The sequence below is a fragment of the Podarcis cretensis genome, assembly GCF_951804945.1.
Source record: "Podarcis cretensis genome assembly, chromosome: 2".
Classification (NCBI taxonomy): Eukaryota; Metazoa; Chordata; class Lepidosauria; order Squamata; family Lacertidae; genus Podarcis; species Podarcis cretensis.
This window is the reverse complement of record NC_137171.1, coordinates 109790234-109813527: the sequence shown is the minus strand read 5'-3', so window position 1 is coordinate 109813527 and position 23294 is coordinate 109790234. Positions and strand designations below refer to the sequence as shown.

General features: G+C 44.3%; 1 protein-coding gene across 8 annotated transcripts in view; it reads left to right on the top strand.

Moving 5' to 3' along the window:
* Positions 1-23294, top strand: part of MGAT1 (alpha-1,3-mannosyl-glycoprotein 2-beta-N-acetylglucosaminyltransferase) — a 46355-nt gene that overhangs the window by 2395 nt on the left and 20666 nt on the right. For 2 of the 8 annotated variants that reach the window (XM_079963678.1, XM_079963679.1), the window contains exon 3: positions 10002-10136. The exons of 1 other annotated variant lie outside the window; for it this stretch is intronic. The gene's annotated coding sequence lies outside the window, so the exon portion shown is untranslated. Of the gene's footprint in view, positions 1-237; positions 377-10001; positions 10137-15896; positions 16808-19956; positions 20103-20127; positions 20350-23294 lie in introns of those variants that run through there. 5 more of the 8 variants (XM_079963680.1, XM_079963684.1, XM_079963685.1 and 2 more) reach the window with 5 other exon arrangements.

Genomic DNA, 23294 nt, shown 5'->3' with positions numbered 1-23294 from the left:
TTACCTTTAATCTGTGAGTAGGTAGGATTTCATGTACCTCTTGCCCCTAATGTCTGTAGTGACCCATTTCTTTCCTAATAAAGTAGGTGAGTTAAGTAGACTTGTGTGCATCTGTTTGGCTTTCGCAATTTATACTTGGCGCAGAACTGCCAATTAGCTAGGCACACATAACCCTTCACAAGATTCACAGTAATTGAATCTTGTTGCAACAGGAAGGGTGTGAGGGCCTTTTGAATATACCCTGTAGTAGATCTGGGTGCTTTCCTGTATCAGTTAACTGCAGTCATTCAGAGACAGGGACCAGTTGTGCATGTAGTGCCTGAGACCTGTGAAAGGACAAAAATAATCATTGCAGGAACAGATGTCCAGAAATGTGGTATGTATTTCTGAAGAAATCTCTTCGGTGGAGAACACATATGCTAAAATATGCTGGGCACATTGATCATACGTTTCTTTGTTTCTCTTTATCATAATATATGATTGTGTTGGGTGTAATTTGCATTTATTTGATCTAGAGGCTTCATTTAGTTTGGATCTGAGATATTTCTAGATTGACTTAATGGAGTGATTGTACTTATTTCTTTAGCCAGATCTATATTTCAGTTTCTATGTATCCTATCATTATTTTTGTAATCACAGTATTATAATGGTTGTAATAATCACAGTATATGGATAGAATGCTTGTCAGAATGCTTCAGATCACAAGGCCTTTATAAGTTAATATTTCAGTCTTATTGAGCGTTGTTGTTCAGGGGTAGGGAACCCCTGGCAGGGGGCTGGCTACGCACCCTCTTGATCCCTGTCAATCTTGGCTGGTAAAGTCTTGTGGGAAGTAATGACTGGATGGTCCATTGTGGTTAATGCCTTGCTATTGGAGGTAGTTATGCCCACTGCCTTGAAAGAGGTGGTAGTGTGGCCCCTTTTGAAGAGGCCTTCATGGGTTCAGAGGTTTTAGAAAATTGCTACCCAGTCTCTAATAATTCCTTCCTGGGCAAGGTGATTGAGAGGGTGGTGACCAGCTAGCTACAGGTATACCTGGAGGAAGTAGCGTGAGATACCGGTCCCAGTCAAGGTGTTAGTAAGAGTATACAGAGCCTTAAACAAAGCTTGGGACTGAGGTACAGTACCTAAATATGTGCCTCCCTTAACACCAACCATCTTGGGCCCTATGAAAGGGCCCTGTTAGCAATACCGCAGTGTTGACTTCCTGGTTGGTGTTGACCTGTGACAGAGCTTGGGTGGTTCCCCATTTGTGGAATAACCTTCCTGCTGATGTACAACCTGTCTCCCTCATTATTAACTTTCAGGAAGATCTTAAAAGCATTTCTGTTCACCCTGCCATTGGATGGCTCAAAGATACAGTTCCTTAACTCCTTGAATTTGTTAAGCATGAGGGTATGTGATTGTTCTGCAAGTTTCTGGGTTATTCGTAGTACAGTCATACCTCAGGATAAATAAGCTTCAGGTTGAGCACTTTCGGGTTGCGCTCCGCGGCGACCCGGAAGTAACGGAGCGTGTTACTTCCGGGTTTCGCCGCTCGCGCATGCGCAGACAGTCAAAATGACACCACGCGCATGCACGAAAGCGGCAAAACGTGGCATGCGCAGACACGCTGTCGCGTCTTACGTTCTGTTCGGGATGCGATCGGGGCTCCGGAACGGATCCTGTTCGCATCCCGAGGTACCACTGTACTTTTAGATGTTTTGAATGTGTTTTTATTATGAAATTTTGCTACTTGGGTGTCTGCTGCTCTGGAATCATGGGATGGGATAGGAAGAGATAAAATTTAATACATAATAATAAATTGGCCTGGCACAGGTTCCAATTTTGTCTGAGACCTCCCCCCCCCCCCCCGCAAACCACACCCACCTGATACTATATGTAATGCCAGGTGTGGAGCAGGTAAAGACGTGGCTGCCAAGGAACTATCAGGAGCCTTGGAAGGGTGTTGAGGTTGTACCTTAAGCTGACTGGGTACATTACAGAGTTTCCAATTGGGAACTCAGTAACACAGCTGTGCCCTCTCTAGCTATGTGGTATGTGAATCTGTGAGAGATAGTAGCTTACTGAAGGCAACCTAATGTCAGAAGTAAGATCTGGGCCAGAGGCGTCTAGTTCACAGGTCAGTCCCATGAATTGCAAACCTGTGTATGTTTATCTAGAACTCAGTCCTAATGCACTCACTTGTACTCCCAGTAAGCGTTTGCAGGATTGCAGCCTTGGCGACAGTGGAATTGAAATACTTTATTGTCACTTGTACAACTTGTATACAGTGAGATTACACGAGCACCCCCCGATCAGCTCTCTTAGTCTTAATTCCCCTCGTTTACTGACGCACACCCACCAAACCCGAAAGTCATTTGCCCTGTTGTTATCTTTTCATTCAGCAGCCTAACAGCCCACAGATAGGAGCTGTTCCTTACCCTGTTGAAGCAGTAGATAGGAAACTGGAAGTTCAATTTAATGGTTTCTGTGAAGGGTACTTGCTGAAACTGACACGTGATTTTAGGGCCCAGGGTTGTCTGTCCTGTCTGTTTAGTCTCTGAGTCCTGCCACACATGTTATTGAGTTCATACTAGCATAATTTTGCACTGTGGGAAGGGTGGTTCAACTGGCGTGGATAGGATAGTGCTCAGTGTGGCCACTGCCCTGCCTACGTGATGCCACTGTCTCTTGCCAAGTCTGACTTGATCAGTTGCACCCTGATCAAGTTGTGGTATCAGGAGCTGCTGTGGTGGTGCATAATCACAACGCATGATATCACACTGGAGCAAAAGCCCAAATTGCTTTCTTACATAGCAAATCACATACCAGGCTATTAATCTGACATGGGCAAAGCAGGGGCTGGCATGGGGTATTTTTGTAAAGTTCTGTTTATAGTGTCTATTTGCTCACTACTCAGTATACTAAATATTGCTTTCTGAGCACTATTTTTGGCACTTGACCCTCTTGCTTTGACAAGTCCCACAAGCCTCTGCTCTCCTTTTTTAAAAACCTGTTTGATTACTTTGATCCTTGCTTTAAAAATTCAAACTTGTGAAAGCCCTCATCACCTAGTGGGCTTATTAAATCAATGTGCACATTTCCATATATCTGAATACAGCAAGTCCAAACATGATTGTAATTTACTCCCAAGAGTTGTAGATGGGCTTCCACAATACAGATGGTGCTTAGCTCTGATACCATGCTAAGTTAGAGGGGAGGAGATTTCAGGATGTCCCAGGTGAAAGATGAAACAAATATGCAGAAAGTGCAGAAGGGGAGGGTGCACATGGAAATGCTTCTGTTTCACTGATCCCATAGAGCAGCAAGGATATGGAGCAAAATGGTTGTACTGCCTGCTATAATAATAATAATAATAATAATAATAATAATAATTTATTATTTATACCCCGCCCATCTGGCTGGGCTTCCCCAGCCACTCTGGGCGGCTTCCATAGAAACCAAAAATACAGTAAAATATCACACGTTAAAAACTTCCCTGAACAGGGCTGCCTTAAGATGTCTTCTGAATGTCAGGTAGTTGTTTATCGCTTTGACATCTGCTGGAAGGGCGTTCCACAGGGCGGCCGCCACTACCGAGAAGGCCCTCTGCCTGGTTCCCTGTAGCTTTACTTCTCACAATGAGGGAACCACCAGAAGGCCCTCGGCGCTGGACCTCAGCGTCCGGGCAGAACGATGGGGGTGGAGACGCTCCTTCAGGTATACTGGACCGAGGCCGTTTAGGGCTTTAAAGGTCAGCACCAACACTTTGAATTGTGCTCAGAAACATACTGGGAGCCAATCTAGGTCTTTCAAGACCGGTGTTATATGGTCTCGGTGGCCGCCCCCAGTCACCAGTCTAGCTGCCGCATTCTGGATTAGTTGTAGTTTCCGAGTCACCTTCAAAGGTAGCCCCACGTAGAGTGCATTGCAGTAGTCCAAGCGGGAGATAACCAGAGCATGCACCACTCTGGCGAGACAGTCCACAGGCAGATAGGGTCTCAGCCTACGTACCAGATGGAGCTGGTAAACAGCTGCCCTGGACACAGATTTGACCTGTGCCTCCATGGACAGCTGTGAGTCCAAAATGACTCCCAGGCTGCGCACCTGGTCCTTCAGGGGCACAGTTACCCCATTCAGGACCAGGGAGTCCTCCACACCTGCCCGCCTCCTGTCCCCCCAAAACAGTACTTCTGTCTTGTCAGGATTCAACCTCAATCTGTTAGCCGCCATCCATCCTCCAACCGCCTCCAGACACTCACACAGGACCTTCACCGCCTTCACTGGTTCTGATTTAAAAGAGAGGTAGAGCTGCTACCTCGTATCTGCACAACAGGCAGAGTCATTAGGACTTTAGGGAGAAATTCAACCTTGCTCTAAAGTGATTGTTCTTTCATGGACTTGCCAGATGATATGATCCCCCCTCTCCCCCCTCCGCACTGTTCCAGAGTTCGTATCTCCCCCCCCCCCCCCCCCCCCCCGGGAAAACTAATGTCTCCCCTCCTCTGACAAGACTTCTGACAGGGCTTCATCTGATGACTCATTAGTTGAATCCTACCGTAAGTCTCCAATAAGCAGCCCCTATGCTTTTAACACTGCAAGATTGGCCTTAAATGGGGTCAAGTTGAATCCACCACAGTGTTTTACACTGTATATTCAGTATTCTATGCAGCATGTCCTAATTTAAAGTTAAATGTTGGCTCGTAAGGTCAGTGATACTAAAGTAATTTAATAATGGCTGGCTAGGCTTGTATTATGGGCAAGATGTTTCAGCGACTCCCTGTTTAGTTTCAACATCACGTACCGTATTCCCTGTGAATACTGAATTCCACCCATCTCTGGTTTTCTGAGATCATGACTGTACAAGAACTTTGAGGCCCTAATTAACTCAGTCTCTTCGAAATATGTTCAGCCTCTTATGACTTTATGCAAATTAATGGGGGAAGAGAGAGACTGAGATCCAGGTGACCACAGAAGCTAAACTGAAGATGTTATTCTGATGGTGGATGGCTTTGGGTAGCAGCTCCAGGGTCTTTTCTGGGGGGTCCATGTTATCCCCTTACTTGGAATGAACCCAAGCAAAGCCTTGGACTTACACCTGTTCTTCACTCCCACGTGGTAAGGAGGAAGACTTTGCTTGCATTTACTTTTGGTTTCACAGAATCCTGCTGCCTTGTTGCATGTACAGTGGTGCCTCGCAAGACGAAATTAATCTGTTCCGTGAGGCTCTTTGTATAGCGTTTTTTTTCGTCTTGCGAAGCAAGCCCATTGACAGCTTAGCGGATTAGCGCTATTAGCGGTTTAGCGGCTTTTAGCAATCAGCTGTTAAGCGGCTTATCAGCGGATCAGCTGATAAGCGGCTTAATGGCTTAGGGAAAGGGGGGGGGAGGGGGAAAAAACCTGCAGGAACTCGCAAGACATTTTCGTCTTGCGAAGCAAGCCCATAGGGAAATTCATTTTGCGAAGCGCCTCCAAAACTGAAAACCCTTTCGTCTAGCGGGTTTTCCATCTTGCGAGGCGTTCGTCTTGCGGGGCACCACTGTAATAATAATCTGTGGTTTGAAGTTGGCTTGTTTATTTGACCAGAGTTTGTTTTAAATTCCAATCTTTGATTGGTATTAAACAACAGACCTCTGTCAAAGTAAACACTAATGAATTCCTTTTCCCAACTGTTATAGGAGGAAAGGGGGAACATGTGAGATTTCACTCATTCTGACCTGTTCACGTATCACTGAACAATGGTTTAGTGTAACACACAAACAAAGTAGCTGTCTGTTTGGCTACTCAACATGCACAGCATAATAGTTTATCCTGTCTGACCAGAGGGCTATTTAGACTGAAATGTGTCATGTGGTTTCTCTCTTCTCTTCTGCAACACCTGAGAGTTGTGTTGTTATTGCCTTGATTGTGGGCGATCCCAAATTTAATTAGTGTGCCACTCTAAATCAAGATAAACTCTACTCAAGTATAGCCAGGACACTTCAACAAGCAATGCCTTGGCTGCATCTCTTACTCCCTCACTTGGAAGTAGTTGTATGTGTTTACTGTGTAATTTTGGTTCCTGGGAACATAAAAGCCAGTGGAGAAATAGTCTTAGCTAGCCAGGTCAGTGGGAAGGGACATCCTGGATGAAATGTGAGACAAACGGGGGTGGATGTGAAGCTTGCCTCCCCTATAGAAACTATTTGTGCTTCATGAGGGTGGCCCCTCTCACAGCTGGAGAACTCTTAACATTTCACTTCACCTGTGAGCTGCTTGTCTCCATTCTTAAACCAATGAATTGTTTTCCTGCAAGATTATTGTGTAAATTACATTATTTCTGTTTACTTCTCTGCCCAGTATAACACATACTTACTACAAGACACAGGTACCTGCAATATGTTCTGCGCTAGAATGGGAAGCCTGTAGCTTTCCATATGTTTTTGGGCTCCAACTCCCATCAGCCCCAGGCCAGGAGTTGTAGCCCAATAACACTGGGATTCTCCATCCCTATTCTGTAGTGTCCTCACAACCTCAGGAAGAAGTCACAATGGGGCCTGGCCTGTAGATTCTAACAAGATTGCAGGTAGAAACACCTCAATTTCTCATTAGATCTATAAGAATTCCCTGCATTCACTTTCTAACAGGAATCAGCCAGATGTTTCTAACAGGAATCGGCCACTAACAAGTCATGAATGTGATGGCTCTCTCTATGATTTACCCTCCAGCAACTGGTATTCAGATCTGTACGGCCTCCATCTGTGGTACTTTCATTTTAGCTTTCATGGCTAACAGTGATTGATAGGCCTATCCTCTGTAAATTGGTTTGGGCATTTTAAAAAGCCATTTAAGCTGCTGGCCATCTTACATTCTGTGAGGTGATCTGATTCAGAGTTCAGCTGAGACTGACTTGAATGAGTGTTCAGAACTCAGCGATGGCTTCTGTGTTCTGGGGAAGAACTCTTTTCATTAGTGTTAAATATTGAAAGCCATTCAATTAAGTCTCTGTTGCTTGGCAGAACCCAAGAAACATTGCAAAGGGCAGACACGTGTTTTCTGACAGATTGCTCTGATCTGCAGATCTAGAAACCTTGGCTGGCTCTGTTGAGAATTCTGGTTACCATTTGGCTGGTAGTAGAAAAGAGTCTGTGTAATACTGATAACATATTTTAAGAGCTTGTTTTTAGGAAGAGTAGCAGAACTGCTAATTGCAGAAATGTCTGCCTTCTAGAAGCCAGAAGATTTCTATTCTACTTACAGCAGACACGTCCAAAGTCCGCTTTGGCAGCCTAATCCGGATCGCGCCGGCCAAGTTAATCTGGCCCCTGTGGCAGTATATGTCCTGGGGTAAAATCCTAAAAAAAGCTCTCAACAACTTTGGGGGGCCCTCATACATGTTCACTTCATCAAATCTGGCCCCCCTTGAAAAACATTTGGGCACCCCTGACTTACAACCTTTACAAGTCAGCGAGCCAGGTTAGTGTGATGTAACAGCTAGAGTTTCGTTCGTAGAACAGGGAGGCCCAGCTTCAAAAAGCAGCTCCCCCAAAAAGTGACTAGCCCAATGTTTCCCAGTACTATCTCTCAATCTAACCTCCCTCAAAGGGTGGCAAGCAAAAAAAAAGGTGTGGTGAACGCTGTAGGTACGGTAGTTCTGAACTCCTGGAGAAAATATGGAATGGAAATTGAGCACCTTCCTCACCACCCCAAATTCAGTTACCTTGGTAATAATCTTGACTTCAGGGCACTTGTGGCCTGTGCTGTGTTCCGCTTAAGTGAGCACCTCTGAGAATGGCCAACTTCCCCGTCTCAATGTTCATCCCCACCTGAAATTCTTTCAGATAAGGGCTCAAGGGCAAGTGTGCTCCCAAGCATGTTCAGATGTCCTTTCCTTTGTGAGGATAATGTTTCCCTTGGGGGGGGGGGGATTGTGTAATTTGGTGACTTCCTCTCTCCTGCCTCCAGGGACTGCAGCCTCACAACTGTGTGAGATGGTGGTTCAGCTGAGAGGGAGGGGATTGGCCCCTCTACTGCACTTGCTGACTTACCTTTACCCATCTAGACAACCACTATGTACATACTCATGTGGTCTCTCCAGGTGCACTCTACAAAATGGTTCCTGCCACTTCCCTGATAGGCTCGTATTGAGAGGCAGAGCTGAACGGAGCAATACAATGTTCATTGCAGTAGCAGCACAAAGCTTTCAGTGCTTTCACATGTGTACCCCACTACAAATGCAGTTACTGCCCCCATGTGATGTCTCAGCGCTTGCTATAACGGCGCACATGGGCACAATAATAGCACAAACTGCTCAGCTGGAACTTTCTGGCTTTGCGTTCTCTCGTGATGGCAATTGGCCAAGCCCGTAAAATTCTCTCTAGTTGGCAGCGCTAGACTCGTCCCCTCTGCGACTGCTTGTGTGTTTCTTTTTGTTTTGCTCCTAACCTCTCTCTTCTTATTTCTGTTCAGATATGTCAGCAGGAGAAGCTGGGTTGTGTAATTTTAATTGTGGCAGTAGAACTGGAGGGAGAGTTACAGGGCAGATGGTGGCAGGTTGTATAGGAAGGGTGGGATGCATGGCTGGGCAGCATGGAGACCTTACTCCTGCCATTGCAAATGGATGGTGCTGTTGCAAGAATGCCAGTTTCACATTGGCATTATTTTTCCTATGGAATGCTTAGCCACAATTGGATACTATTATCAGATAGGCTGTTGGTTGGCATTTGGTCTGTCACTTGGTCAGCATTACAATTCTAACCAAATAAGGCTGGAATCTGTTGAATTAGTCTATCATTGTGAAGAACTTTCTCTAGGTTTCAAGGCTTCAGTGGATAAGCCTGGAAATCAAGAGGATGTCAGTCAAAGATGGGGCTTTTAAGAATCATGGGGGAGGCATCATGTGTGAATGTAAGTCTCTGACATATTGACTGACAATCCAAAAGGAACACAGTAGGCTAATAATATAATTACAATACTTTTGTATCACTATTGAATTATGTCTTAGTTGGCAATAAGATAACGTACAATATATACATGGTGACACCAGCTAACGTGAGTTAAGAAAATGTCCCAAAATAAGGGATTTTTAGGCTGTGTAACGTCACGAAGAATCACTAAAGCTTGAGGCAAATATGCAGTATTTGTAGAGAGTAAGCTGAAGAACGTTGGTGCTCCAAACACAGCAACAGGACAGTCCTTCCAGGATGACCGACTGTTTCAATCAATGTTCTTCCTCAGCTGATTGATAATAATACCAAATGGAATCAGTTACATTCAAATACAATAAATGAGATATACCTGAACATTCTGTAAATGGTTATTACACAATAAGAGATACATTACCAAGTAAAACGTCCAAAAGGGTACACAGGATACAAATGTTGGTGTCACCATGTATATATTGTATGTTTGTATTGTATTATATTGTATCTGATTGTCAATTTAGACATAATTCAGTAGTGATATAAAAGTATTATAATTACATTATTAGCCTACCGTGTTGCTTTTGGGTTGTCTGATTGTTCTGTTCGCAACACAGTGGTCCTTTTTTGTTTAATCTCTGACATATTGTCAGGTATTTAGGAACCCTCAGTGGCTGCTGTTGTGTAGAAATGTTGGCACATCTGAAAAAGAATCTGACTTACGTCACTTTGTGTTTTTATTTTATTTTTTATTAAACCTAAAATGCATTACCCCTTTTGATGTAAAGACCCATATTTTATTATATGAAGTCTCCTGCCTATTCCCCCTGCACCCCTCCCAATCTGCTTCCACTATGTTACACAGTTTATAAGGCTGTTTATTTAGCTGAATTTTTAAAATTTATGCCGGAAATCCAAGTTTCACCATCCAAAGCATGGAGATTAAGATTTCTGAAAAACATGAACTTGGTCTTCTGACATCTCTCTCCTGATCTTTGTGCCATGCTTCATTTATCCATGGTGCAGCACAGAGATCCTAATGATACATCAACCTATACTAGTTATATTTGAATTTTTCTTTGGCAGCAAATAGCAGACTTACTTATTCTTTTTAATTAGGTGACTTCTAGGAGTCTTGAGTCTTTCACAAAGTGGATATAACATCTTCACACATGTCATCATGGGAATTGTCTTATGCGCTATACTTGCGTTTAAAAATATAAGGAGCTTTTTGTGCCTGCTTCTGAGAAAAAGGTAGGTGGGGACTCAATGAGCATGGGTCTGTTGTGGAAGTGGGGGAGGTGGATCAAACTTTTCCCAGCTTACATTTTTTAGATGTGGGAGTGCCAAGCATCAACTATCACTTATCTTTAAAACAGGCTTTTTTAGAAGAAGTATAAAAATTTGATTCGGGTCACTTATTTGGATGTGCATCTTGCATTTTTATGTTATGAAGCACCCTAAGATCTTCAGATGAAAAGCAGTATACAAATTTAATTAATAAATATTGAAATCAGTTCAAAGGTGGCTTGTTGACAAGTTAGCTTTGCATTTGAGATAACCAAGTTTATTACCAGAGAAATTTCATGCACTTTGTCATGGCTTATGACTTTGAGCATATGACTTTATAACCCTGTTGTTGTGATGACCTTTTGCCCCGAAAGGCTTTCATTTTCTCACAGAATGGCTGGGAATGAGTTTCCACATAGCAGTTAACTAGGGTTGCCATATTTCCAAAAGCAAAAATCGGGACAGAGTTGTTGTTTTGAGTGGACCCTGCCACCTTCCCAAAGCCTGCCTGATGTTAAGAAGGCAGCGTAAGGGCTCTTGGATGCTCCCACAGCCCTGGCACTTTTTTCCCAAAGCGAGACCTGCCTGCATCTCCCTTTCCATCACTGCAAACTAAGATGCCTGAAAGCACTACAGAAGCCCTTGGAGGGAGGGAGTCTGCTCTAGGAAGCAGAGAAAGGGAGAGAATGGAAGAGGAATCCTGGCAGAAGGAGGGAAAGGAGAGGAGAAGAGAGGAAAGGAAAGGAAGAGGGGTGTCCAGACAGGAGGCTGGTAAAGGAGGGAGGGGAAAAATTAAATTAGTAAGTCCCAGTTGGAGGCAAGGAGAGTCTCCACGGGCCAAATATATCCTCATTTTCTGGAGGGAGCCCCGCAAAAGAGGAGAGAAGGATGTTTGGGGGGGGAGGCAACGTTAGATGGAAATTGAGAGGAGAGGGGGGATGCAGAAGAGGCATGCTGGGGAGGAAGGGGAGGGAGCCGCGGGGGGGGGGGGGCTGCTACTTGTTTTGTCCTGGGGGGCTTGGATCGGGATGTGATGACAGTTGGGTGCTGAGGAAAAATGCAGCAATTCTCATTTGTGATTTGGCAGAGGGGTAGGAGAGGCTTAAAGGCTAGATGTCCCAAATCAATACAGTGCCAAAAGTATCTCTTTAGGGTCCAGTTTTTAAAATTGCTCAAAGTATTGGAACCGTTTTATCTACGCCTCTCTCATTTTTATTCTTTCTGTTAAATGCAGGTATGCTAACAATCCTGCCCTATATTTGCTGTTTGATCTTCCATGTCCATTTTATTTTTCTTCTGGCTCAGTGGCAGTCTGCTGCAAAGCATACCATCTCTCTCCTGGAGTCAGGCATGACATTTCTTCCCTTCTTTTGATGCTCAACCTTTGTGGATGTCTCTATTCATCTTAAAACGTGCCCTAGAAAGAGAGGCAGCTGCTGAAGGTAGATAGAATAAAGCACAGGGAGAAATGTAGCTTGCAAGTGTAAAACGAAATGGAATAGCACCCCATAATAAGATGACAAAAGATTGGGGGCCTATAATGGGTCCTATTTCATTCTGTGTTGTTTTAAAAAACAAACACTATTTTTAAACCTTCCTGAGGTTTCCAGCAGACAATAGTATTTCTGAGCAATAACCTTAGTTATTAGCAAGTTTTGCACATCACCTTAAAGTGGTCCACAAGAATTACTTGCCAGCTAGGTGAATATTAGTCCTTTACTGGCATACTGGCAATCTGAAAGGGTTCATTCCCTGTTTCCCCATTGGGTGGCAAATCTTCCTCAACCCAGACAGCCGATGCCAGCTATTTACAAGGCTAGCCAAATAGTAAGAGCAGGTTGGGAAATGAGAAGGCAAGCCATGGGAGGATTGTTCAAGTAACTTCTGCTTTTGTACATGAGGATAGCCACTCCAAAACCAGCACATTGTTTGATGAAGAGGTGTCTGCCCACTGTAATGTGGCAGGTTTCAGGTTTGAGAAAACAGTGTGCAAATTGCAGTAATTTGCTTGCAACTGAAACAGGCAAATAGGGTGCACACATCTGGCACAGGAAGTTATTTTGCTGGTGCGATCAAAGTTGTCCATCCATGTCCTAGACTAATACTGGGGTCAGATTCCTTTATTAAGGGTGCATATCCTTAAAATGCAGCAGAATGCCAACTCGGCATAGATAGAGCCACACTAGACATATTTATTCAACAATATTTTATATAGGTAAAAATAAAGGTAAAGGACCCTTGGATGGTTAAGTCCAGTCAATGGTGACTATGGGATGCAGTGCTTATCTTGCTGCAGGCCGAGGGAACCAGCGTTTGTCCACAGACAACTTTGAGTCACGTGGCCAACATTACTAAATCACTTCTGGTGCAGTGGGACACTGTGACAGAAGCCAGAGCGCATAGAAACGCCGTTTACCTTCCCACCGCAGTGGTACCTATCTATTTATTTACTTGCACTGGTGTGCTTTCGAACTGCTAGGTTGGCAGAAGCTGAGACAGAGTAACGGGAGTTCACCCCATCACGAGGATTCAAACTGCTGACCTTCCAATCAGCAAGCCCAAGAGCTTTAGATCACAGTGCCACCCACGTCCCGTTAATATTTTCTGTACCACTTGATTGTAATAAAACCTCAAAGTGGTTTCCAAAAAATACCAAAATTATCAGAAAAGCAATTTTAAACCATTATAAAAATAATTAAAATAAACTGTAGAAAACATTAAAACACACCAACATTTATGGGTCTGGGTTGTTGTTGTTTAGTCATTTAGTCATGTCCATAGGATTGCCAAAACCTGTTACAAGCAAGTGCCAAAAATAATGTTGTCAGGGCACCTGCCCAATGTCAAGAGGCAGGGAAATTCAAAGTATGGGTGCTGCTATACTCAAAGACTTGATTCCTCAAAACTGTGGAGCAGGTATTATGTGGCACCTGTAACCATGCCAGTTCTGTAGATCAAAGTAGTTTAGAGGGCACATATTGGGTAAGGTGATCCCACAAGTAAACTAGTCCCAAGCCATTAAGGGCTTTGTATACTAATAGTAACACCTTGAACTCTGCCCGGTAAGAAATCGGCAACCAGTGCAGATATCTGAGCAGGGTCTCACTTCTGTTAGCAACTGTCCTGCAGCATTCTACACCAACTGCAGTTTCTAGGTCAAGCACAATGGAGCGAGTACATTGCAGCAATCCAGACTTGAAGTCACCAGTGTCTGAACTATTGTGGTCAAGTTTTCCCAGTCCAGGAAGAATAAAAGCTTCTGTACCAAGTGCAGCTAGTAAAAGGCGCTTCCAGCCACTGAGTCTACCTGTGGCTCCAGTGACAAAGCTGGACCCAGAAGCACCCCTGACTGCATATCTGCCCCATCCAGGACAGACAGCTGACCAGTTTCCCAGACACTGGAACCACTCAACTACAGTGCCTTTTTCTTGCTAAGATTCAAGCTCAACTTTTTCAATCAAGCTCAGCTCATTACATAGTATGAGGAGAAAGACAGCAGGCAGTTATATACGTTATTAGCATGTCACATTTTTTCTTATATTAACTGTGATCCAACCTTGGCTCACCAATTGTCCACTTCTGCCACTCCGTATTAGTATTACTTAGCCTAATAACCCATTATGACTGTATCACAGTTCTCACATTTTTCTTTTTAAAAAAAATTCAGGTGTATAAGCTTGTGTCTTAGCCAAGATCTCTAAGATTGCTCACATTGGAATGCAGCATAAAGGACAATGGAACCCCATCAGGAAAAAAATGTATTCCAAATTAACAGGCAACAAGGAAAACAAATGAGTAATAATATTTTTAAAAAAAATCTGTAGGCAGATTCTGACATTGTTCCAAGAGGACGAAAGCTTTACCAGTATTCTAAACTGTTTGTAGAATTGGTCGGGTGAACTTTTCTGGATAAAGAGCTCCCATCATTGGAGCACCACTGTGGAGGAAACCATACATCTTAGGCACATGGACTATGCTTCATGGTGGAGGTACTTACAGCTAGCCTTCCTTCGAATATTTTTAAATCCTGGGGTGATGTGGAAAGCAAAAGAGCTGAAAGCAACACCACTCCTCATTCACCTATGATCTGATTACTTCCTTCCTTAAACCTTTTGAATTCCCCCTTTATGCAGAGATGGGAATCCGTTTCAAGTGTTCAGTCTCTTGTGCCCTGCCTGTAGCCCTTTATCATGCTGTTAGCTGGGTCACTGTGTCCCAAGCAAGGCAGATTGCTTACAGTGCCCATTATGCCCAGGGAAGGTATCTGTCACCAGTTCTTCTGAAGGATAAAGGAGAAGCTACAAACCAAGACAATGGGTGTTAAAAACAAGTCTACAGATCGGATTCTCTCAGAATAATTTCCAGGGATTTCTGCCCATGGTGTGCATTATTCCTATATTTTTACAATTTTTGTTTTGCCTTTTCTTTCCAAAAGAAGAGACAAGGTAGTTAACAAAATGCCTGAAGTAACAATCAGAATAGTTTATTTGTTGTTTATCTTTATTGATTTAAATATTACTTTATATCTCACTTCTCCTCCATTATATTCCACCTCTTTCCAAGGGAGTAAACATTCAGGCACTGAATAGACCTAGAGCTGCTTAGCTTCAGCAAGGCCTCATGTGTGTGCCTTCAGATCATACACTAGGACCATATCTACAACAAAATGGTGCTTATTTCCAAGTAAATGTGTTTACCATTCCTTTAGCAAAAGCAAACAGCATTTATTCATGTAGTCATGATACTGTTTTCAGTTTGAAATCAAAATTTCACATGCTTAAGAGCATTACTATCCCATCAGCACAAGCTTTTCTACTCTGATAATGGGACTTCCCCTGCTCCCCTACTTCCCCACACCCTTGGTTCTGATTTAAGCCCATGAATATAGTCAAACCTGATGGTAAATACTATTCAACAATTTCATGCTGGATTCTCCCTTGGAAGTTTTTTTTGCATGAAAAATATTGATGTTTAGGTCAGTGGTAGAGCATCCTGGAAGGCTGAAATGTTCTCCTGCTGGTTTCTAAATGTACATGGGATTTATATGTCTGGCTTGTATCCATTTACACTCCTGCATAGTGACTGATCTATTTGCGCCATATAGAAGGGCTTTGTTGGCAGGTGATGGCTTTCATCACATGTTGAAGATGGGAGGGGGGCTGTGCAGGATCAGTCCAAAGGCCCATCTTGTCCAGCCTCCTTTTCTTACAGTGGTCAACCAGATGCTGCTGAGACATTTGCAAGGAAGACCTGAGTGCAAGGCACTCTCCCTATCCTTCCCATTTGTTATTCCCAGCAACTGATGTCCAACAGTGGAGGTAGAAGTATAAGCAGTTGAATGAGCCCCTGATGGTGTGGTGAATATTATTAAGCCCTACAGTACTGTTGTCTGAGTGGATAGGCAGGCAGGCAAAGTTAGCATCTGGATATGTTGCATGATCTAGTTGCTGGGTTTCTATCTGTCTTGGGTGGTCCATTATTATTCATTACAGTTGTTTGTCCCACCTTTCAGAATACAAATCCATCCATGGCAGCTTACTAATAAGATTAAACTACATTTAAGAAACCCACAATAAATTGCAGCAACATATAAAACGTAACTGGGATCCTTTATGTGGTGGTGGTGGTAGTCCTGTGGAGTCCAGCCAGAGGAGTTCCTGATGCTATTGTCTTTGCCTTTCTCCCTGTCTCCAACCTTGAATCCTTCCTACAGTCGATGCTGAAACAGGCTCAGTCTAAGGAATCCTTCCTGCTGCTGACTAGCTGTTTGAGATAAGACAGGCCAGAACAAGCAAGAGACTTTGTTTCTAAGCCTTCAGCCGTCTCCTCCTCATCCCACCCCTTTTCCACCTGAAGCTGGCACTTCCTGAAAAGGGACAAATTGTGCCTGAGGACATGCATATTTTGTGCTGTGTCACAGAGCACAGAACCTGCCATGGGATTTGGCTCTTTGAGCATTGCACTTGCATGCTTTCCAAGTGACACAGGCTTTTGGTCTCCACAGCTTTGAAGTTTTAAAGCTGCGCAGATGGGGCAAATGAAAGGCTAACAAAGCAAAAGGGACTTTCTATGAGGTCTTCAAGTGGCAAGGTTTCCCTGGCTCCGGAGCTTTTTATTTCCCTTTCTGTGGCTTGCATTCCTTAGCTCTGGTGGCCACAATTCTGACAGGCTTGGTCAGCAGCCAAGCCTCAAGAGTCTGTTTCCGTTTTTCCAGCTTAGTGCTGCCCCTTCTTGGTGGGAGAGTTCTGTATTGCTCAATTCCGCTCAACAAGCAAGCAAAGCCACCGAGCAAAACATTATCAATTTACTCACTGAGTTCTCTCTCTTCCTCTCACTACTTCCTCACACACCCCTCTTTAGATGGGAAAGGTTAATCCTCTCTGATCTGGTAGCTGATGCTCACAGAGGAGGGAGTTAGGTATCATGAGGGAACCAGCTGGACTAGAATATCTCCATCCTGGAGTCTCAAGGGAAGGCATGTTTTTTTGTACACCTGTGAAACAAGGCTTCCTGGCTGCCTTCTTAACTCTCTGCGAGTTCACATGTCTTTCTCCTGTTAAGTGTTCATCTGGTCCAGAAAACTATCATGAAAATTGTTGACTCGTATTCTGGCAAGTGAAACTGAGAGGCAAAAGGTGAGGTTATCTTAGTCTGCCGCTGCTTCATCACCATCAGGGTGGAGAATGTGGCATTGGAGTTTTTTCCCTTTGGGCTCCTCTAGCTGCCGTTTCTCCAGTCACTGGGATTTGGAGACTTCAAGATTGGGGGTTGGTCTCAGTGGGAAGCTCTCTCTGATTTCCATCTGCCTGCTCTGCTCATAGGCATGAACTTGAAGTGCTCCTCTTTTCTTGCTTTGAGGACTTTCAGTTTGAGACAATTATCCACTAAAGCCCTCCAGGTGTTTTGGGACTACAACTCCCATCACCCCTAGCTGACAGGACCAGTGGTCAGGGATGATGGGAATTGGAGTCCCAAAACATCTGGAGGGCCAAGTTTGACCGTGCCTGGGCTCTAGAGCTGTGGCTAGAACAAAGGAGTCTTGATTAAGCCTGAGCAAAATACTTGAACTAGTGGCCTGGTTGACAATTAGCTTCATACTGGGGGCTGTATAAGTGAGCAATGGTGGAAGGGCCAGCAGTTTTAGACCTGCCTGCTGACTTAGTCTAGTACAATCTATGGGCCAATGGTTCTTTAATCTCCTACTCTTCCTTAGTGCACAACATAGACTTGGACAGAGCTCTCCCCTGAAGATGTATCACAGCTGCACAGTCCCCTGTGTGAGTCAAAACACAGGCAAATGGGAGCGAGCAGCTGAGGTGTATGTGAATGCTGCCAATGTTTCTGTTGCTGTTGGCACAGGAAGATTTTTTTTGCAATATGTGAGCTCCCATAGGACAAAGCGACCGAGTTGCCTAACGAAGAGCTGCCTAAGTAACAAGGAGGGTTCTATCTTGGAGGCCAAATGGGAAGCCCTGTGGGCCAAACTTGGGTTTGCTGCTAGCCTGTTTCAGGACTACTGAGAAACTAGGAACTGTGTCCTTGCACAGAGATGAGACTATTTCTCATCTCTAGGCTCGAATCACATCTCGACAGTATGACCTTTCCAGCCATCCTTCAGCATTCGTTCTGTAATTGACTTGGCTATATGCACGTTAGCTTGGGAGGGAATAGATCATAGGAATATAGTTGCCCAGACCTATCTGCCCTCTGCTGTGGAAATGCATGTTGCTTCCATAGTCAGAAGGCACGGGATATAGCAGCTTTGCTAAAGCTAAGCAGGTTTGTGTCTGGTCAGCGCCTGGCTGGGAGACTGCCTTGGATACCCTGTGTATGCTGCTTGGAATTACATTGTGGAAGCAAGGTGAGAAATCCATGTTTTGAACCTTCCTCAACCTGGTGCCATTCAGAAGTCCTCTGGTTAAGGAATGCAGAGTTCCTTCAATGGTTCTGAGCTATTAAGTAGAAATTTACTATAAGGTTGCATATGGAGGATTATCAGTGACAAGATGACTATACATTACCTCTGCTATCCAAAGTGGCATGCTTCTGAGTATCAGTTACTGAGGATCATCAGCAGGAGTGCTCTTGTGCTCATTGTGGGCTTCGCTTAAGCATTTGGTTGGCTACTTTAGGAGCATAATGCTGGACTAGTAGGGCTTTGGCCTGATCTACCAAGGCTGCTCTTAATTGTCTGCCTTGGTTTTGTTGATGGCTTCCTGTTTTTTTGTCCATTCTGCTCATTTCCCCTCCCCCCTAACATAATTACGCAGGCTGGGACAGAGTTCTGTTTCCTATTAGTGAGTAGGCAGCTGTGGTGGGCATGGAGTTGAGTGATCTGGTCCTAATTTTGCGTCTGGCTCTCCCCATGTTCAATTGCAGCCTTGATCTTCTGATGCAAACTTGATCCAAATCTTCCAATAAATGTTTTTGTTGTTTGGTGTTACAGATATAACACGAAAGTCTGATTTGTCACGTCATAAAATCAGTGAGATCAAGAGAATTTGGTGGACTCAATGTGTCTGATTAGGCATTTTAACCGTCTTTGCCTTCCGTGTCAAGCTGAATCCTGTCCTCATAATTAAACTGGTTCCCAATGCAGTAAAGATTTTCTTCTTTCTCTTCCGCCATCCCCCAGCAGCCTCTTTGGTTAAGGATGATTTTAAAATGACCCTATCTGCCTCAGTGCTCCAAGGCACATTACCATTGTATCTCTTTTCCTTCCTCCCTAGCAGGCTCTTCCCTTCTCTCACAGTTCCATTGTGCTGGTGTGGGAGACAAAAGTACACACCCAGCCACAGGTAACACTTCACTTTTTCCCTTGCTGTCCCATTGAGACCTCTGAGTGGTCTGAGATCATGCTCATGCTGCTTCTCCCTTAATCCCCTTCCCACGATGGGACTCTGAGTGGTGGTGTACATTGCACCCTTAACGCACAGCTCGCCTAAAGTGGTCTTCCTAATTTCCCCACAATTATCCCCTCCCTCTTCTGTATCCTGTTTACCTCGAAACCAGCACATTCTCTCTCTCTCACACACACACACATGCACTTCCTCCACCACCACCAACACCAGAAACAGGAGACCAGCTGGCTGGGAAGAGAGCAGTTAATGGTTAACGCTCCTCTTTGGGGAAACGTGGCAGCAGAAATTAGCTCATTGCAGTCATTGCTTGCTTTGCTTAGCTAATCATCTCCAGGAGAAGTGTTTTCTCTTCCAGACCTATTCCTAGTATTTTACCAAGAATATTGTACCTTTCGCCTGTGCTTCTTTGCTGATACTCTTCTTCAACTCCACCAAAGTCCACTGTTAGCAAGAGAGGGTCATATTGATCTGTTTCCTTGGCATAAATGCAGTATGAGGGGGAGCTTGGCATCCACTTCTGTCACTTAGGTCAGAATCTGACCCCAGCTTTGACTCAGTGGAATCATCCGGACTGGGCTAATGCTAGTAACTGAGGTCAGAATCCAGCCCTCACCTTTCCCATATTGGCCAGTGCAACAGTTTCAGGATTACATTAGCTTCACTGCACTCGCTGTAAGATGCAGACTTGAGAATCCAACCCTTTTATCTTCAGCCTCCCTCTGGGTGTTCTGGGTGTGTGAGGGTTAAGCCTTCCCTCTTCAGGTTGAAGGAGGAGAGGGGCCCTGACTTCCTGATAGAGAGGGCTGCCCTGTGGCAACCTCTTAACCCTGCCCCCTTCCCTCCTACAAAGGAGGGGCCACGTTTCCTGATTTCCCCGGGGAAGTGAAACTAGCTCTCTGGGTTCAAAACTTTGCAGCAGGGCAGCGTGCCTTGCCGTGTTTTTCCCCTCCCTCAATTCAGGCATCCAGCGAATCTGTCAGATTCTGCCCTGCCGCTCTGCTGCCACTGGAAATTGGATACCGGCGGAAAGATCTTTTTCAAGCGATAAAAACTGCCAGAGAGACAGAAGGCAAGTTTATAACACTGGACTTGGGCTGTTGATCGGAGAGCGGGACAGAGAGGGGAGGTAAAAGCTGAACATAGCAGCAGCGGCAGGGTGCTCTTGAAGTGGACTTATTTGTCGAGGCGCACAAGGAATGTCTCCTGAGCTGGACTTGCTAATCTGCTCGGGACAAACGCTGTGTGTTAACTCCACAGAGCTTCAGATAGAGGGGAAAGTGCTGGCACCATGTGGCAACAGCAACTTAATGGTGACGGTGGGTACAAGTTGAACTTCTAAGGCACTATGGAGTGGGGATTTAAGAACACTTTACAGTGGCGCGGCCTTTTAAAAAGGATCAAATTCTAGATTCTGGTAATTCTACGTTTAGTTGTTTATATCTGATGAACTTGGTGCAAAAGAACTGTATAAACAGTCCTGCATGCATTGAATGTGTTTCCTATGTAGTAGTCTCTGTACAGGTCTGCGATGGGTATTAGACATGGGAGCAAAACTTTTGAGAGACCTTATCTGACCGGTTTTAGATCCGGGAGTGTTTGTGTCTGTTGTGGCTCATGAGTACATGTACTTTTCCAGCAGTGCTGTTTGGATAGTGGGCCTCTTCGTCCTGCCTTCTGTGTCTTTACCTGCTCTAATAGCACTTACAGCAAGGAATTAGGTGATAGAATGGTCTGCACCCCTTAGAATCACTTGGAAGGAACAATTTTGCATGGTCATGGCCTCTCTCCTGTTGTCACCATGTATTCTCCCATCATGTTTGCATCCCTCATCTTACCGCCCAGCTAGATCCTTATGGTGGTTTATAGACGAAATATACAAAATAACCGCACAGGCTGTCTTAAGAGCTGGCTATTTAATACACTGAGATGCCTTTGGCGGCTGAGCCACTATCTGAACAGACTTGCTTGAGCCTCTGGGACTCTGTGTGTTTAACTGTAACTAGTTCTAAGTCCAAGGTTAAAACATGGAGCCGGTTATACTGATATCCTGTCTTGCAAGGCTGCCTCGTGATTAGTCGCTGGGCGTTTCTGTTTGCTGAACAGCTGAGACTGTTGTGTATTTTTTCTTTTTTCTTTTCAGTCTTTAAGTAGTTCTGCTTCCCATTAACCTTCTGTCCCCACACTTTGTAACCTCAAATGCTTTTCTTCTCATGCTCCATTTAGAGCAGGTGTAGATAATCTTTGGCCCTCTGAATGTTAGTGAACTACAACTCCCATCAGTCCCAGCAAGTGTGGCTGATGGCCAAGGATGATGGGAATTGCAGTCTGGAGGGCCAAAGCTTCCCTATGCCTGTTTGTGAAGCTTACACAACCAACTATTGTGGCTTCAACTGTTTTTAGGGGCCTGGCAGAGTAGAAAGTGGGACCGGGTTCCTGTGAGCATTAAACCCAGATGGCGGGAAGAGTATTTCCATCACTTTGCTTTCTGAACATTAGCACCAGTAACCATGAGGCTGGCAGCTGCGCTGACTTCCTGAAAGGTTCAGTGCTGCATTTAGCTTCACGAAAGTACAAAAACAGAATTTACTTCCTCTGGGCAGGGCAAAGTGTTATCTAAGCTGTCACCTAACAATGATGAACTGAACTAGAATTTGCCTAGAGGCTACCTTTCAGGCAAGATCAAAACCCTACATCTATCCTGTTTTAGTAAATACGTTATCCTTTTGCTTGTGGATACACACAACTAGAAAGAGTACTTTAACTCTCTCTTTTGGGGTGGGGGCAGGATGGGGGAAAGAATATGCTCAATTCTGGCAGGGCTGGAAAACCTGAGTCATGAAGGAGTATGATTCAATATATTTGGGGTTAGTCTCTTGCTCATCTGAGTAAGTTGCACAGGGCTAAATGTGTTGAGGTTTGGGTTGTTTTCCCAATGTAGCCTCAGGCTTGTTGCATGTAGTGTAGTTTCTACTCAAATCCTGAGATGACCTTTGTGAAATTGTGAATCCCCAAAGTTCCCTGTCTTTGCACACAGTTCCATTGCATTGTCTGATGCATGGCTGTGGGTCAGTGTGACAGTCAAGCCATTTGACCAGGCACCTTCCCAATGCATTACAACTCCAATATCAGTAACCTTGTGCCAATTGCAAAGGTAAAAATGGAGGCCCTGATCATCCAAAGCTCCTTGCATACTACTTTCTGATCTGCTTTTTATCTCCAGTTTACCCATTGATTGTATACTCCGATAAGCAATAAGCATAGGTAAAAGACACAAGCCCAGAGAGTGTGATTTGCATGAGTCTTCTGCTTCAGAATCTCCACCCTTCCCTTAGTAAGCATGACTTCTTCGTGTTGTATCTGAACACCACCATGCCCAGACCCGACCTTCTCATGGTCTCCTCCGTAAATGCAATAGTGATAGGAAGTGTGTAAACCTTAGTCTGTAGTTTGGAATGTGAAACGCCGCCTCTTCATATTTAAGGTGTTTATTTTTTAATGAGAGAGAGAATTGAATTGTTAGAACTGATTGATTTTTTGGGACAGCATTGTGTAGGCTTCTAAGGTTTAAGGCCTCAAAGCCCATTGCTTAGAGGTGCTACGTCAAGCCAAAGGCATGTTTCATGAATCTATTGCTAGGATCAGCCAGTTGCATATTCCTTCCCAGCAGCGTGAGGAAATAGAACTAGTCATAGCTCTCCAATAGAACAAGAATTTCTATTCACGCTGCCAAGAACCCTTTTCTTCCCCCTTCCTGTGTTAACCTAGCAAATGTTTGAAAAATCATTGTTATTCTGCAGTGACTTTGCCCTGTGTACCTCCCAGATTTCAGCAGAAAAATAGGAGCAGGTCCCAATTAGCTTGCAAAATCTATCCCCAACTCTGATACAGAAATGGCACATAGTTATGGCTATTTATGGCGAGATCCCTATAACTTTGTGTCCTTCATATCTAGAGGGCTGAAGTGTCAACATATGAATGCTGTTTTGCCATAAGGGGAACAAATGTATAAGACCACAGACACTATAAAACCCTGAGCAGTACCCACAATGGCTACCCAGTATTTCAGTGATCCAATCCAGAGCTAAAATCCTGTTATTCTAATGTGAGGCATGTATGCATACATATACATCTAATACAGAAAAAATGTTTCAGTGCTCCCTGCATTTTTTTGAAGGAACCAATTTCTCCACTGATGCAAATATTGTGACTCATATCTGGTGCTTTGACAGTATTTAGTTGTGCATGTGGGGCTGTGAAGAAT